The sequence below is a fragment of the Aulonocara stuartgranti genome, assembly GCF_965226115.1.
Source record: "Aulonocara stuartgranti genome assembly, chromosome: 11".
Lineage (NCBI taxonomy): Eukaryota > Metazoa > Chordata > Actinopteri > Cichliformes > Cichlidae > Aulonocara > Aulonocara stuartgranti.
The window spans coordinates 35,036,649-35,053,388 of record NC_138947.1 but is presented as its reverse complement, the minus strand read 5'-3'; the positions used below and the strand labels follow the sequence as shown (position 1 = coordinate 35,053,388).

The 16,740-nt window shown below is 43.1% G+C and overlaps 1 long non-coding RNA gene across 1 annotated transcript; it reads right to left on the bottom strand.

Annotated features, from left to right (window-relative positions):
- Positions 1–1,807: 1,807 nt before the first annotated feature.
- Positions 1,808–8,389, bottom strand: LOC309716927. The gene is made up of 3 exons (XR_014279565.1): positions 7,962–8,389; positions 2,763–7,325; positions 1,808–2,662 (listed from the first exon to the last, which is right to left on the bottom strand). It is a non-coding gene; the product is annotated as an uncharacterized lncRNA (long non-coding RNA).
- Between the last annotated feature and the right edge of the window lie 8,351 nt (positions 8,390–16,740).

Sequence of the window (16,740 nt, the reverse complement as noted above, 5' to 3'; positions counted from 1 at the left end):
AAAAGGGTCACTCTCTAGAAGATCGACTTGGGTACGCCATGTCTCATAGTCGACTTCACCGTTGGGCCATGGAAGTCGGCCTGAGAAGGTATGTATCTTAGCATGAGCAAGGGGTGCGTGACTTGGCTCATTACGAATAACATGTTCAACCACTACTTTCTGAATATGCGAAGGGTTGTAGATGCTCTCGTCTACATGTACTGGACCAGCAAAAGTGTCAGTATGTGGGCTGAAAGCACTTGTGGGTTCTACGGGTTCACTTGAATCAGTATTGGGAATGATGTCAGCTGTCGTATTAACGTTATGGTCAACGGGTGATCGTGTCTCAGTCTGGGGGTTAGGGCTGGCCTGCAACTCGCCTTGGAAAATACTGAGGAAGCCTGCCCTCCCACTGCCCCCCATAAACTCAAGTTCCTTCAGGTATCTACGGGCCACTTCCTTGCCCATTTCTTCTTGGGTGATATCTCTGACGGTTTTGGAAACCCATTTCACTGTAGGGTCTACAGGGCTGACAACTTCCCCTAAGGTGGAAGGGTCTATCTTTAAGATATAGTGTATGAGTCTGAACAGGCTAAGTGTTCTGCCTTCGGGCTGATGTGGCTCATCAGGGACCCTGACAATGTTAGAGATCTTACCATTGACTTCAAAAACATTAGTTATATCATGTTCACTACGATGTCTTTCAATACCTGTAATAAGCAGGGTTTTCTGGCTATCAACTCTAAAGCGTTCACAAAGGTCAAGTGCCATTTTCGAAAATAAACGTATCACTCAGTGTGTCATATGAGTTGGAGGTAAAACCACTATGCCAATCTCCTGGCTGGCTCGCCACTAGTTGTCACCCTTTTTAACTGAGTAGTCCAAAATCAGTCAAATCCACAGTAATCTGTCATACAAAGTCAAGGAAAAAAACAATATTTGAGAATCTACTCTTGTTGGGTTCAGTTAGGATCGTAAGGAGACTGGCAGTGGTAACTCAACTTAAAGAAGGAATATCCCTCCACTCAGAATGAGACACTGACAACAACTTAAAGGGAGAAAAGTGATTTGAGTGTATTCAACATTTAAATGCTCCAAACATAGACATGAACAAAACATTTAGACCATTTCAAACATGTAAATCTCAACAATGTACAATATATCACTTAAAGTGTCCATAAATGTATCAGGTAGGCTGTCCATTTCAGTTCAGTGCACTTAGTATTCAGTGTTCTTAGTAAGTGTTAATTGTCTTTAGTCACAGTTTTGCTTTTTTGATGCATCAGTTTTTTGTGTTAAGTGGAATCAGATCTGACCCAAAAAAGAAAAAAGTAACAACATAAAGTGTCCTGAGATCTCAGAAAAAACGTTAATCCAAAAAAAATTGCAATCGTTGTATCCTACCACCCTCCAAGGAAACAGGTGGCCTTCAGATTGAGAACGTCCTTTCTAGGCACCTCCAGTGGCATCCAGTCCTTAGATGGCACCGCTCGGTCCTTGCAGCAGATCTCTACCACGTAAAAAAAAAAAACAGCCTGCACACAACGTGCAGTGCAATCACTCACTTGTAAAATAAAACGTGTTTCTCTAGTGTTATCCCTTTTTTTCCCCTCACACAATCACACATCTATACAGTTCTTATTGGCCAATAACAATTTATCAACAACAAAAATACATTCCACTGCAAATCATGAAGCATGAAAAGTGTCTCTGTGGTGTGTTAGCTAAAACTTCACATGTAAGCGCATTAGCCCAGGGAGCACATGTGGGTACGCTAGTGTTACGTCTGGTTCAGTTTGGGTAAGAAGGAAAAACAGCCGAGTCCGTGTAGGTGTCAAAAATAGTGATTTTATTTACACACTTCTGTGTAGAAGTGCGGGGAAAACAGTCTTGCATCAACAATCTCCGCCGGGCGGAGGCTTTTCATCCTTATAATACCGTGATGACGTCACACAGTCAGACCTTACTGGAAATGATAACAGTTTGGGCCTGTTCAGAGAGTTTACCTAATATGGACATCAACTGCTAGTTTTTAGAGAAAAACAAGTGTGTATTACATTCGTGCCTTTTGTGAAAGTATATCTATCAGAAAACTGTCCTCAGACGACCCTCCTATTCTTACTAAGTGTGTGTGTACACATGCATGTGTTATATAAGAGCGTGCATGTACTTTAAAGGCCTGTGTACGTGCAGAACTGAACATAGAACTAAGGCGGGGTCCAGCAGGACCCACAGGCTTCTGAGTGGTTACAGAACTGTGAAACAGCTTTAAGCAAATAACATGAATAGTACAGAACAACAATAGACTGATTAAAGTACTGATAATCTGTGTAGATTAATGTTAACATAGATGTGGTTCAAAGATTATTCTATCAACTGGTTCAACAATGGTAAATGATTAATGATTGATACTTCTGATTATAACTGTGATCATAAGAATACAAAATAAAATATCTCCTGGTCACATTCCTCCTCTTTGGGCTGGCTTGCCAGCCCAACTCACACCAGGATTTGTTTCCAAACCAAACAAACACGTTATGACACTTATCAACCCCAACACCTCCGTTGTTTTCCAATTTTCCCACAACCCAGCTGTTCTTTTAGCTTCAGACTCGAGTTTCAGCCTGTCACGCTTCAGGCCCCTTTACCACCTCCTCTTGGAGTGAAGAAACGCCCTCGGATTCTTCTTTCTTCGACTCGCCAGGTAGACTACTGAGCGAGCCAGCCACGTTGCAGAGGATTATTCTGCCTCTGTTCACCACCCGTGTTGTGACTTGGAATACGCCTTTCCCTGAGCTCCCCTCTGCTCATTCACCCTGAGACCACAGGAAGCAGAACTATTACTTCCGGAGCTTGGCACGCTCCCTCCATCCTTCCGGTTTTCATGTTCCAATGCTGCTGAAGGTTTGAGGCAGAGGAGGTTACACCTCTCCATCCCCTGGACGCTCAGTAGCACAGCTCTCGGTGCCAGTTCCGCTCAGATCTCCTCCACGCACTCCTCGAGTCCTCATTGTTCTGGTGTCTACTCCTTTCTCTGCAAGCCGATTTACTAAGAAACTAAGAAACTGATAAACTGATGCCGACTAATGAAGTAATAATGAACTTACAACAGTGCATGTAAATGATATCAGTGAGATTAAAATAACATCCATTATCCTAACAACTCCTTTGAAACAATGTAAGACATTCAACATAATACAGGTCAATCCAACAGATCTAATGATTTTCACACTCTTCTAAGTCAGAGGTCTAATGCAAACTAAAACTACATACCATATTATAATGCAACTACTTTGATCTCATATATAAGGTAACATATGATAACAAATTAATCTCCACATTTCCCCCTTTAATCTCTTATCTCAAAGAGATTCCTTACATCATACACTCTAATGTTGCAACGTCCACATCTCCTTGGTCCCGAGACCCTCTGTCCCCCTTTAACGGGTGGACCGTATGGGGGATGACCTCTGCCTTTACGTAGTTCAGATGCAAGCAAAGTTAGATTTACACCCATGACAGCAGTTACAGATGACACTCCCATCAGTCCCCAATTCTCCCACAGCTTTATTTTGGGGCTCTGGTTTTTCACCCCCTTTTTACCACTTATACCCTTCAAATGTACTTAGAATAGCCCCTCTGTCTAACGGGCTTTTAACCTTTATTTTATTGGTGCAGCTACCAGTATCTTCCAGTCGGGTGATTCTCGGCTTCTTTCTTCGACTTCCGGGGTTAGACCACCCTTTAGTCGTTACACAGATCTGGGGATTATTCTGCCCCACTTTCAAACAAAGATCTGTGTGTTTGATGTCCGTTGTCACCGCCATGTCCCCCTTTTTGCCAAAAGCCTCTCGAACCTCGTTGGTCTCTGGTGTTCCTAGTTTTCGCCAACCCCTTCTTGGTTATTGTTGTGGTTATGGGATCCATCTTCTCAAGGAGCCCCAAGGCCATGACACTTGACCCCAGTTGCTGTGAAGGGTCCCCATATCTCCGTGTCCCCGTCTGGTGTCTGTTCCCTTCTCTGCAAGAGACAGAAAGCCAACACCTCTCCTGCGCTGGCTCTCCTAACCTAATGTTATTGACTTTGTTTATTCCAATCCTATGCTATGCCTATGTGTGTAAGCGTGCATGCATTTAACCCTCTGCACGTGAAGTCAATAGCTCCAATATATCAATCCGATCCGTTGTCGGATGAAGCTTTTGACCTTCATAGACTAAGTGCCAGCTCCTTATAAGCACATTTGCAGTGTGTGTATAAAAGTGAACAACAGACCTCAAACAAATTGGGCATTCTTAATTCTAACTTGAGTGTAGTACTCAGTTTCTGATCATCTAATTATGCTTCTCGCTGGTCCCCTAAATTGTCTAAAAACCTTTAATTTTGCCATACCTAAATTATTAAAACACAAACCAAATCATAGACCCCCTATATAGCTTTTGCCTTTATGAGCACACTTCAATAATGAGCAACAACCTGCAATCTGTACCAAAAATCTTCATGGTCACACCTGCAATTAAAGATCAAATGCACTTTATACCTGTTTTAATTCTTCCTTATATAGAACCTCCTCAGTTTCAGGTTAGTTGCGATTAGTCTCAATTAATCGTTCTAGTTGTATTTTGCAATTCAGCTAAAAAGCAAACCTGTTAAAGCAAACAGCTTATTTACAACCACCTGCAAATCATAAGAGTAATAAAAGATTCAGCACAACAGACAAGTATCATGTTCAGGATTTCTCTGATCATTAAATCACTATTATTGCCACACTTTGTTTTATTCACCCTTTGGGCAATGTTACTCCACTTGTGTATCCCTACCAAGAGCTCCCTAGTGGCCAGTTAGTGAGCTCTGTCAAACTGTCCCCAAATTAGTTATTTGTTATTATTACTTGTTTTCATGTCACTTGTCTGTTTTCTACTGCACCCTTCTCACGCATTCTTAACAAAGCAAAGCAAACATTAGCAGCACATTGACCGCAGTCAGGCATCCACATTCCAGAGGTGCTATAAAAAGATTTCCTGTCAGAGGAGGAGTGTAAATGTTAACGCTGCGCAGTTACCTCTGTAAACAACACAAGACACAAAAATGGCATTTACAGGTTCACTCATCCTCGAATATTTTGTCATCCTGTAAAAAGAAACACACATAAATTCATCCACCCTTTTATCCTATCTAGGTGGAGGTGGTTAACCTTGAGTCATGGTCAAGTCTTGTCATCTTTTACCAGTCAGTCCGTTTTTTATTTCCAGACTTTCATCCATTCATTCTTCCATTCCTCCATTCTTTCTTTCTTTGCTGATTGTGGAAACCATCGCCGCATTTAGATTTCCGCCCTCAGCAAAATGACGTCATCTCAAAAAGAAAACAAGAACTTGAGATCGGATTACCTCGCTGAATCCTTTTTTAGACAGGGACTCTCGTTTCTAATTGTCCCCACAAGTGTTTCCTCCAGAACCCATTTCAATGCGGAGAAACTCACTTACAACAATTTTCTCGCCGACGTGTAATGCTTGTAATTTCCGATGTGCAGATCTGCTTAAAGAAAAGATTCAGAAACAAAAATCAGTGCACTGTTCAAAATATAAAACAAAATAAAATAAAAGATAACAAAAACAAAAATACCAACGCCCGGGTCTTAGGACTTGTCACTGAATATTCCTCCCATCAATAAAAATACCCACCTAAACCTACACAGAGTCAAATCAACAGCACCTCAACCTTTTCATATTCCTAAACCTATATGTTTTGCGTTCGTGAAACAAAATAGAACCGTTTCCATATTGAGTTATTTGAGCTCTTGAAATGTTTTAATTCTCTTAATTCTGCCAGTTTATTTCAACACTTATTCAATGACTTTTATTCAACTGCTACTTGGTCACTCAAATTTTACCTGTTCAAATTGCCTAGGGTTCAACAAAGTCTAGATCCCCGTTATCATGAAACTTGAACAGGTGTACGATGATTTACTTACAGTAATTTAGAATCATCACTCAACCTAGCTCTACTACTGGCACTGCGTGACTTTTCTCACACTGGAAACCAGAATTTAGTACAGAACTTTAATACCTCAGGCAATCGGGGTCAAGGGCTGCCCCCCCTTTCTCTCCTTCTTTGTCCGTGTGTTCCTCCTTTTATTAAATCTCCATCACAATGATGTGGCGCTCTGAAATAAGACTCACACTGTTAATTCATCGTTTTCACTCTGCACCACTGCTCAGGCTGTTTTCTTTTCTTTTTAGTGTACAGTAAACAATTGAGTCGAGGCCTTAAGCCCCAGATATCTCGCACAGGCATCGTTTTCATAACCAAACCGCTCCGGACCCTGCTCCCCAGACCACACAAATGCCCTCTGGGCTTATTATTGTAACAGATTCTATATTTGAATTTGTTGTGTGCAGCATTGAGCCTTTGTCAGTAAAGCATTCTTCATTGCAGCAGCTGGAGCATTGTGTGTCACTTCTTTGTGAATTAAATCAACATTTTGATTTTGGTGCATAGGTATGTATCAGTTTTCACTCCCTCAACGAGTGCATAAGTGTTCATGTGTGTGTTTCTCTTCATTCTAAGTCGGCGCATGCAGAAGTGTGTGTTTGTGTGTTGGTGTATGTTTGTGTTCATCACCTTCCTGTTCTGTAGTTTAGGTAAACCAGCGGCCTGAAGCATGCCCTGGGGTCCTGCCCTCCTCTTTGGGTCTGTTTGCATCCGTTGTTGCAGCTGCCTGCATCTTCTCCTTGTAACTTGACCCTTTTGCTTCTGTAGCTCTTTCAGGGTTTACTCCTGCTGTTGGAGCTTTGCGTCAAGTCTGACGACCTCCTGCTCCAGCAAGCTTCCGCCTGATTTCAAGTCCTGTACGTGAAACTCCAAGTCTGACTGATGAGTTCAATTAGCAGCCAGCTCCTCCGGAGCCATGCTCAATTTCTGTTCTCATGCCTTGAGCTCTTACTGAGGGCAAAAACCTCAGAGTCTTTTCCTTCCACGTCAGATCGGAGTCTATTTATGTTGTCTTTACTTTGCTCCATGGCCTTCTGCAGCTCTGCTGTTCGGCTCTTCTCAGAGGTCAGCATTCTTTTGCTCACCCTCCCTTTTCCTCCGGGCTTAATGCGCGTCTCGTCACAGCTCTGTCAGCTGACGCAGTCTGGGAATTTCCCCCGTGTAGTGAAACGGGCTTTAGGTTTAGTGCTCTCCGTCTCTGCTGCATGAGATCGCTTTTTTGCAGCACTGTTGACATCCTCAAGTTGTTGTTGTGAGTCCAGCTGCTGTGGCCTTCAGGGGTCAAAGGGTCAAAGATGGTCGCGGAGAGGGCAACGATGGTAGAGGGGAGGGTAGGAGTCCAGGTCAGCTTCGGCTTTCAGAAAAAACAAAAACAAAACAGGCGAACAGGAAAATGATGTTGTGTTGGCTGTGTTGTGTTGGCTGTGTTATCCAGAGAGGGGAGAAACAACGGGGTCTCCTCTCCCCCCCTTTTTTTTTTTTTTTTTTCTCACCATATAATCAACTCATAACCCCTCAAGTTGACAGGACAACACAGGTACGTGTTAAAATTCTTAAGATCCTGTTTAGAAACCTAAAAAGGAATTTTCTACCATTCAGTAGTCATTTGTCTTAAACAATCAACAAAAACATGTCCCAATTCGACCCTTTTAACCACTAAATTTGTCATGTCCTCACTTAATCATCAGACCAGTATCTTTTCTTTTGAAGTTAAGTTGTTGTCCTGCAACCCAGAGAGTTTATTTGTCAGTAGTGTATAAACTATATCATTTAAAAACAGGTGTATGTTAAGTGTCGCTACTTTAACCTTGCATGTACGTGCACATGTATGTAAGCTGTTTCTTCATTGCATGTATGGGTGCGTCTGTATATGGGTTAATTTAACTTTTTCTCAAACGAGGCATTTCACTAACACGCACATGTGTCTGTTCCTCACACTTCTCATACCTTTCTCTGGTTGTGTGTGGTTTTATTTGTTTCAGTCATTTACCAGGAACATCTTTTCCTTTTCTCCATGTCTTCCGCCAGAGGTTAACACTGGTGAGATTCAGGGACACAGCACCCAGAGCAGTTCAGCGAGAAAAACCTGCCTAAAACTACATTCTCTCTTTTTTTCCGGGAGGGGTGGGGACAACTCTGGTGTCCAGCCGTGAATTTTTAGCCAAAGCTTGGCCTGTCTTCTGCTGCCGTACTCAGGTTTCCAGGTTAAGAAAAAACACCTGTATGAAGACACTAAACATACATTTAGTATTTGTATAAACATAACTGCCTAAATTATTGAACTCTTGAGGAGGGTTGATTTCAGAATCAGAATCAGAATCAGAAACTTTATTGTCATTGTCATGAGAACAACGAAATTAAGAATGGTCCCCGATCATTGCATCATCCCTAGCAATATCAAAATATAAATAAAACAATAAAATTCAATAAATAAAATAGATAGAATACTTAAAATACTAAGTATTCCCACACACATGCTTCAGACCGTGCATAGATTAACACAAGAGTGGCGTGATGGACATTTTTTGTAGTATTCAGATGTGTTATTGCAGTTGGATAACAGCTGTGTTTGAGTCTATTAGTCCTTGCTCTGATTGCCCTGTACCGTCTGCCTGAGGGCAACAGTTCGAACAGGGAGTGGCCAGGATGTGAGGTGTCTTTTATGATGTTTTGGGCCTTTTTAAAACAGTGGGCGTTGTTTAACTCTTTACTAACTTTAAACTCCACCATAACAATTTCTCACTCACAAACTTCTATGCATCCATTTAAACATGCGAAGCCAGCACAAATTCACACTCATACCCCTACAGCAAAGCTTTAACATAACCACAATCCAACTCCTCCCTTAAACGGGAGAAATCACCCTGAATCAACCAACTCTATATAAAACGTCAAACAAAGATAAACCACAAACATTTCTACACTTCTGTGTCTTCCACGCAGCACAATAGGCAGAAAAACACCGATTACTCACAGTCTATTGAATTTATACTTAACATCACAACAAAAGAAAAACCTGCTCTTTTCACAACTCTCACAGCTAAAGTCACCAACTCCAAAACCACAGAATTAAATCAATATAGTCAAAACTCTTACCCAGAGCCTCTGAAATAATAAAAAAATCACCAAACACTCGGTTACTCTTTTCACTCGCTCCTTCTCACTCCCTTCTTCCTCATTCTCCTCTATACAGCATACACGCTCGCTCCCGCGGACCCACTCGGCCCCGCGGGCTCACTCGGCCCCCACCTTTTTTCTCTCACAGAGACAGAGAGAGAGACCCTTTTCCTTTTTTCTCCAGCACACATACACACACAGAATCCCATCTGAGAGAAAGAGGGAGAGAAGAGAAAAGAGTTTGTAGAGAGGAAGTTTTTAGCAGGAGTTTCAGATTTAACAGATTTATAAAACTTATTTACACACACAGGTAATTTATAATCTATATACACATGGGCCCGCATAGACGTCGTATGCCAGAAGAGGTTACACCTAAGTTTTTGACTAATTTGAAAGCACCTATAGCCCAGGCCTCGCCTTGCTGACCAATTACCGTTTCAAGGACGCCGCCTTGAAAACGGTCAGATTCCTAAGTTCTAATTAATTTATAACCGTTTCCCGCAGCTGGAAAGGAGCTCCACCTCTGGCGCTAGTATCAAACCCACGCCTTCAGCTTTACTTAAAACTCTCAGGCCAACGACGTTGTGTGGTCCCGGCCGAGTCTAACTCTGTCGACCAATGAATGCAGTAAGGCAATCAACCATTGAATGCCTAGCCTGTTTAGGGAGTTCGAATCCCCACGGAAGGCCAAATCCGGGCAAAAGCCTAAACGCGCGTCCGCGATTAGGAGTCGCCGCCACGGCGCTGAACAAAACTGCATTCTTAGGGGATCCCCGTCCCCAGTCCTAAATGAATTTACTTGTTTTATAAGCCTCACGGTGAGCTCTCAGCCCCGTTTAATTACCTGAGACCCAAGACCGCGTCTCTGCTAATCGATTAAACCAAATCCCCTACACTACCCAGGTGACTGCTGGCATCCAGCCACCCACATCGGTTTCCACACACCTTAAACCGTATTATTTGGTTCCACACACCTTAAACCGTATTATTTTAACCTCATATAACCTCTTAAACCTCTTAAAATTCGCTCCCACAATGAACAGCAATAAATTTTATCAGTCAAATGTTCCCCAAACTTTAAACACAAATTACCCAAAAAAAATCACTATGGACAAACACCAGAAACCCAGACTGAGTGAATATTATTTAATTAAATTTAGTTTTAACTTCCAATATAGCGCCTTTGGATAAGAATCAACAGGTGGCACTCACCTTTCTTATGTCGCCTGGCGTCACTCAGATAGGCTGCTGGCCTTCGCCCCTGTTTGTCACCCACACGATAGCTGCAAGCTCCCTTCTCCCCCAACCGGAGTTTCGGCACCAAGTTGTTATGTCTGGTTCAGTTTGGGTAAGAAGGAAAAACAGCCGAGTCCGTGTAGGTGTCAAAAATAGTGATTTTATTTACACACTTCTGTGTAGAAGTGCGGGGAAAACAGTCTTGCATCAACAATCTCCGCCGGGCGGAGGCTTTTCATCCTTATAATACCGTGATGACGTCACACAGTCAGACCTTACTGGAAATGATAACAGTTTGGGCCTGTTCAGAGAGTTTACCTAATATGGACATCAACTGCTAGTTTTTAGAGAAAAACAAGTGTGTATTACATTCGTGCCTTTTGTGAAAGTATATCTATCAGAAAACTGTCCTCAGACGACCCTCCTATTCTTACTAAGTGTGTGTGTACACATGCATGTGTTATATAAGAGCGTGCATGTACTTTAAAGGCCTGTGTACGTGCAGAACTGAACATAGAACTAAGGCGGGGTCCAGCAGGACCCACAGGCTTCTGAGTGGTTACAGAACTGTGAAACAGCTTTAAGCAAATAACATGAATAGTACAGAACAACAATAGACTGATTAAAGTACTGATAATCTGTGTAGATTAATGTTAACATAGATGTGGTTCAAAGATTATTCTATCAACTGGTTCAACAATGGTAAATGATTAATGATTGATACTTCTGATTATAACTGTGATCATAAGAATACAAAATAAAATATCTCCTGGTCACACTAGCATACTTTCCACAGGCTAACACAGCTAAGCAATCGTTAGCAGGTTCTAAGACAAATATCACATTTCCGACAAGCATTGTATCCTGACTGGTTTTATGTTCAAAAACTAGACTATGAATCACAATTTAAACTGCAACTGTGAGACTCACCAGGATATTCTTCACAGAAAACATTAATTCCGTAGCGCAACACGTTACAAGACTGAATATCCACACAGCTTCGCGCATCTAGCTCCGTGCAGGCGGATGCAGTGAAAGAAAGTCACCACGCACGCGCTATGGTGCATTCATGGTACATGGGAAAACTCAGCATTTAACAAAACAGTAACACTTCAAATTAGAATAAAAACAGAATACAATTGGCAATAAAATAACCATGGGTTACACGTGGAATGAGTCTTGAGTTGAATATTTTTAATAGGCAAAAAATACTTATAGAATAAGTTAATAAGTAAATGTTAAAATTTTGTCTTTGTTTCTTTTTTTGCTGAAAATTGATCCGATCCGTGACTTAAAACTGTGATCCGATCCCAACCGTGAGATTTTTGATCCGTTGCACCACTAGTAGCTACACATATTTGATTTGGCAGTTCTTACACTGGATGGCCTTCCTGGCACCCACTTAAGGGGATTTGCATCTCCTACTGGGAGCTTTCTCCTGTTAGACAAACGTGTAAACAGCTACACAACATTGCCACTGCTCTCTCTAAATGTGAGTTGATGATGTCAATCAAACAATCACTAAGTGGTCTGATTAAATATTAAGTTGTAGAATGAAATTAACAATTGAATAAAGGTAATCACTAAATGTTCACAAATGAATCCATTAATCACTAACAAAGTGCTTCCATTTGAAAAAAATAAACAAATAATTTTTTTAAAATCAATGAGCTTTATTACTGATATGCATATTGCAACATCGTCGGGTTTAAGTGAGCCAGCAGCAGGCAGTAGCATAAGTGACGTTTCATATATTAAAATCATGCATAAAATAGACACACACCTACCTCCTGCTACAATAAATATAAAACACATCACCAAGGACAGATGCTCAGAGGCAAACACAAACTGCTGCTTCTTGATCTCAAGGAGCGTGTGAGGAATGTGTTGCCTGCAAGCAGAATTAAGTCATTATTTTAAAGACATAAATCATCTCTTCATTCAGATGAGTAACAGTTTCTGTAACTTAGATGAGTTGCAGTTTTTCACACTAAAATCATAGATAAAGCCTGGAGGAAAGAACTTGTAGCATCAAAAATTAACATTGTTGTCAGGTTCAGTGATCCTAACTGCTTTTGGTGAACTGTTCGTAACTAAAGTTGTCATCTTGATTCACTCTTTTGAGAGAGGAAAGATTCAGTTTTAAAGATTTTTTAAGAGTTACACATACAAAACTTGAAACTATTTATGCTGTTTTATCTCTGTCTATTACAGAAGCCTTGTGTTGAAAACTGTGTGACTGTCACTGTTGTAACTTGTAGAAATGTTGTTGGTGTGTATGTAAAAAAAAAAAATGAAGCATTTGGTTGAACAGCGCCTGACTTTGGCTACGTTCACACTGCAGGTCTTAATGCTCAATTCCAATTTTTTGATCAAATCCAATTTTTTTGTCTCCTTGTTCACATTACAAATAACATGTGACAGCAAACACGCTCTAGTGTGAACGGTTCACAGCCCTCAAAGCAACCCGGATGCGCAAAAGAAGACATCACACACAACACGCTCTGTTTACGGAAGTAAAAATGGCGGCTACAGAGCGAGTAGGTGCTGTTGCAGCAGTTTGTCAATTTCTGCACAGTCGTAACCCTCAGAATCTTGACAAATTAATCACAGAAAGGAGGACACTGAGAAAAAAAGAGAGCCTGTGCTTTAACAATGGCCTTGTTTGGAGCAGTGGCTGCTACCTCCGTGCAGAGGTATATGTGGACACGGAGTCAGAACCAGGAGTGGTGGGATTTGGATCTGAGAGGCTTCACTGACACAGAGTTCATCCACAATTTCAGGATGTCAAGACAAACATTTGAATATCTCTGTCAGCGCCTATCAGCAAGAATGCTTAGACAGGATACTCATCTCCGCCAATCCATACCTGTGAGCAAGCGCGTTGGAATCGGGCTGTATTGGCTGGCAACAGGCGCATGTTATCGGACCATGTCAAACCTGTTCGAAGTTGCCAAATCCACAGTTTGTTCCATCCTCCATGAATTCTGCTTTGCAGTCCGCTATGTCCTCATGCCTGAGTACATTAAATGGCCTCGAGGAGATGACCTGATACAAGTTATTGAAGGCTTCAGACAGCGATGGGGGTTCCCACAGTGTGCCGGAGCAGTAGATGGGAGTCACATTCCCATCACTGCTCCTGAGGACAATCACTGTGATTATTTTAATCGTAAAGACTGGCACTCTGTCATCCTACAGGGCGTCGTCGACCATAAATTCTGGTAAGCATACTATGATCTACTAATTATGAAAAATTGGAAGGAAAAAAAACATGCATTTGAATGGCTCAAACGTATATACAGAGCTGGGCAGAGTAGCCAAAACTCTAGTATTGTAACTCTACAATCCCATTTCTAAGTAAAAGCAAAAAGTAGTCGCCTAAAGAATTATGCAAGTAACCGTTTGATCATAACTGTGATGAACATTTTGTGTTGTTTTCCTTCAGTCTCTCCGTTTTCTCCTAATTACCCACATCTTTCCTGCCTCCTGTGATTGGTTTCCCTATGCATTTAAACTCACTTTACTTGTATAGTTTTTTTATGTAACATATTTTTAAATGATTACTATTACTATTACTATTACGGACGACACAACGGTGGTGGGTCTCATTAGCAACAGGGATGAGACCGACTACAGAAGTGAGGTGAGACGCCTGGCCACGTGGTGTGTTGACAACAATCTCTCTCTGAATGTGGAGAAGACGAAGGAGATTGTTGTGGACTTCAGGAGAATGCACACCCAACATGCTCCTCTGACCATTGACGGAGCGTCTGTGGAGAGAGTGAGCAGCACCAAGTTCTTGGGTGTGCACATCACAGAGGATCTCTCCTGGACGTACAACACCACAGCACTGGCCAAGAAATCACAGCAGCGTCTCTTCTTTCTCCGCAAACTAAGAAGAGCAGGAGCACCAGCCCCCATCATGTACACTCTCTACAGAGGCACCATCGAGAGCATCCTGTCGAGCTGCATCACTGTGTGGTTTGGAGCCTGCAATGCGTCCTGTCATAGAACCCTCCAACGCATAGTGAGAGCTGCAGAGAGGATCATTGGTGTCTCTCTCCCCTCCCTCCAGGACATTTACAGCACCCGTGTCACTAAAAAAGCCCTTTGCATAGCGGCTGATCCCACGCACCCAATGCAAAGCTTCTTCAAGCTGCTGCCGTCAGGGAGGAGACTGCGGAGCCTCCAGGCCAGGACCAGCAGACTGAAGGACAGCTTCATCCATCAGGCTGTCAGGAAGCTTAACTCCCTCCCGATTCTGCCCCCTCTCCCCTCTTCTCCTCCATGGTCTCACTGAACTCTGTCACACACACTCTCTGACTCACTCACTGGCCTGCACCAGTTACCAGTCACTTTGTGGAGCATTGGACTGCCATTACCTCATAAGACTTTGTTGTTATACTATCTCTTACCGTATATTACTAAATCTCCATTTGCACTATTTGCCTATTTGCACTACTCTGCCTGGTTTACACTCAATGTCATTTACCCAATGTCACCAATGTTACACCCAATGTCATTTAGAAAAGCACAGTGTGGAGAAAGCAAACGAACTCAACAACTTCTTCAACAGGTTTGACCAGCCCACAACCCCCCCACCCTCACCCTCCAATCCTCACTCTCCTACCTCCCTCGCTTCCCCCCTTCCTGACACCATGATACCCCCCTCCTCCAATCCCTCTCTCAGCAGCAAGACATCTCCCCCCCCCTCCCCTCCTCCCAAACATCTCCCAGTGTCACAGTGGATCAGGTCAGGAGACAACTGAGGAAGCTTCGCCCCAGAAAGGCAGCAGGCCCAGACAAGGTGTGTCCTAGGATGCTAAAGGCGTGTGCTGCTGAACTTGGGGAGCCGGTACAACGAGTCTTCAACCTCAGTCTGCGACTGGGGAGAGTGCCCGCCCTATGGAAGACATCCTGCATCGTCCCGGTCCCCAAAAAGAACCGGCCCAATGAGCTGAATGACTTCCGACCGGTGGCACTGACGTCACATCTTATGAAGACTCTAGAGCGGCTCTTCCTCAACCTCCTCCGACCACAGGTACAACATGCCGAGGACCCACTACAGTTTGCATACAAGGCGGGTGTCGGAGTGGAGGATGCCATCCTGTACCTCCTACACAGAGCCCACTCACACCTGGATGGGGGAAAAGGCACGGTCAGGATCCTGTTTCTTGACTTTTCCAGTGCCTTTAATACCATCCGGCCCTGTATGCTTCAGGAAAAACTGAACAGGATGGAGGTGGACCCCTGCCTGGTCGCTTGGATCTCCGACTACCTCACCGACAGACCACAGTACGTCAGGCTGAAGGACATCACGTCTGACACAGTGGTCAGCAGCACAGGAGCACCACAGGAGCACCACAGGGAACTGTGCTGTCCCCTCTTCTCTTCACCCTGTACACCTCTGACTTCTGCTACAACTCTGAATTATGCCACATTCAGAAGTTTGCAGACGACACAGCCATCATGGGGTGTATCTGGGATGATCAGGAAGAGGAGTACAGAAGTCTGGTGAGGAACTTTGTCGCATGGAGTCACACAAACCACCTGCAACTCAACACCTCAAAAACTAAGGAACTGGTTGTGGACTTCGGGAGGTCTAGAGCAGGTCCACTGCCGGTTCAGATAGCGGGGGAGGAGGTGGAGGTGGTCAACAAGTACAAGTACCTCGGGCTGTGGGTGGACAATAAACTGGACTGGTCATGCAACACAGAGCACCTGTATAAAAAAGCACAAAGCCGACTGTACTTCCTCAGGAGGCTGAGGTCTTTTAACATCTGCAGGAAGCTCCTGAGGATGTTTTACCAGTCAGTGGTTGCTGGAGTCCTTTTCTATGCTGTGGTGTGCTGGGGGAGCAGCACAGCAAAGAAGGACTCATCCAGGCTGGAGAAACTGATCAGGAGGGCTAGCTCTGTGGTCGGCATGAAGCTGGACACTCTGGTGACAGTGGCAGAGAAAAGGACATTAAAGAAACTGATGGACATTATGGATAATGCCAGGCATCCTCTGCACACGGCCATTAACAACCAGAAGAGTCTGTTCAGCAACAGGTTGCTTCTCCCCAAGACAAGAACTAACAGACTTAAAAACTCCTTTGTCCCACACGCCATCAGACTGTTTAACTCCTCTCTGGAGGGGAGAGGGAGGGGAAACAGGAGGACAAAGGAGGGGGGAACAACTAAGCTGTAGTGCCTCTTCACCTCACTGTGCAATACCTTTTGTGCAATACTTTTGTAAATAGTCAACAGTGCAATAGACCTCAATACTTGAAATGTGCAATTCACTTGTATTTTTATTTTTTATTCCTATTTATTCTATTTATCCCCTTCGTATATTTTATTTATATTGTTTCTGTATTTATATATGTGTGTGTGTGTGTGTGTGTGTGTGTGTGTGTGTGTGTATATATATAA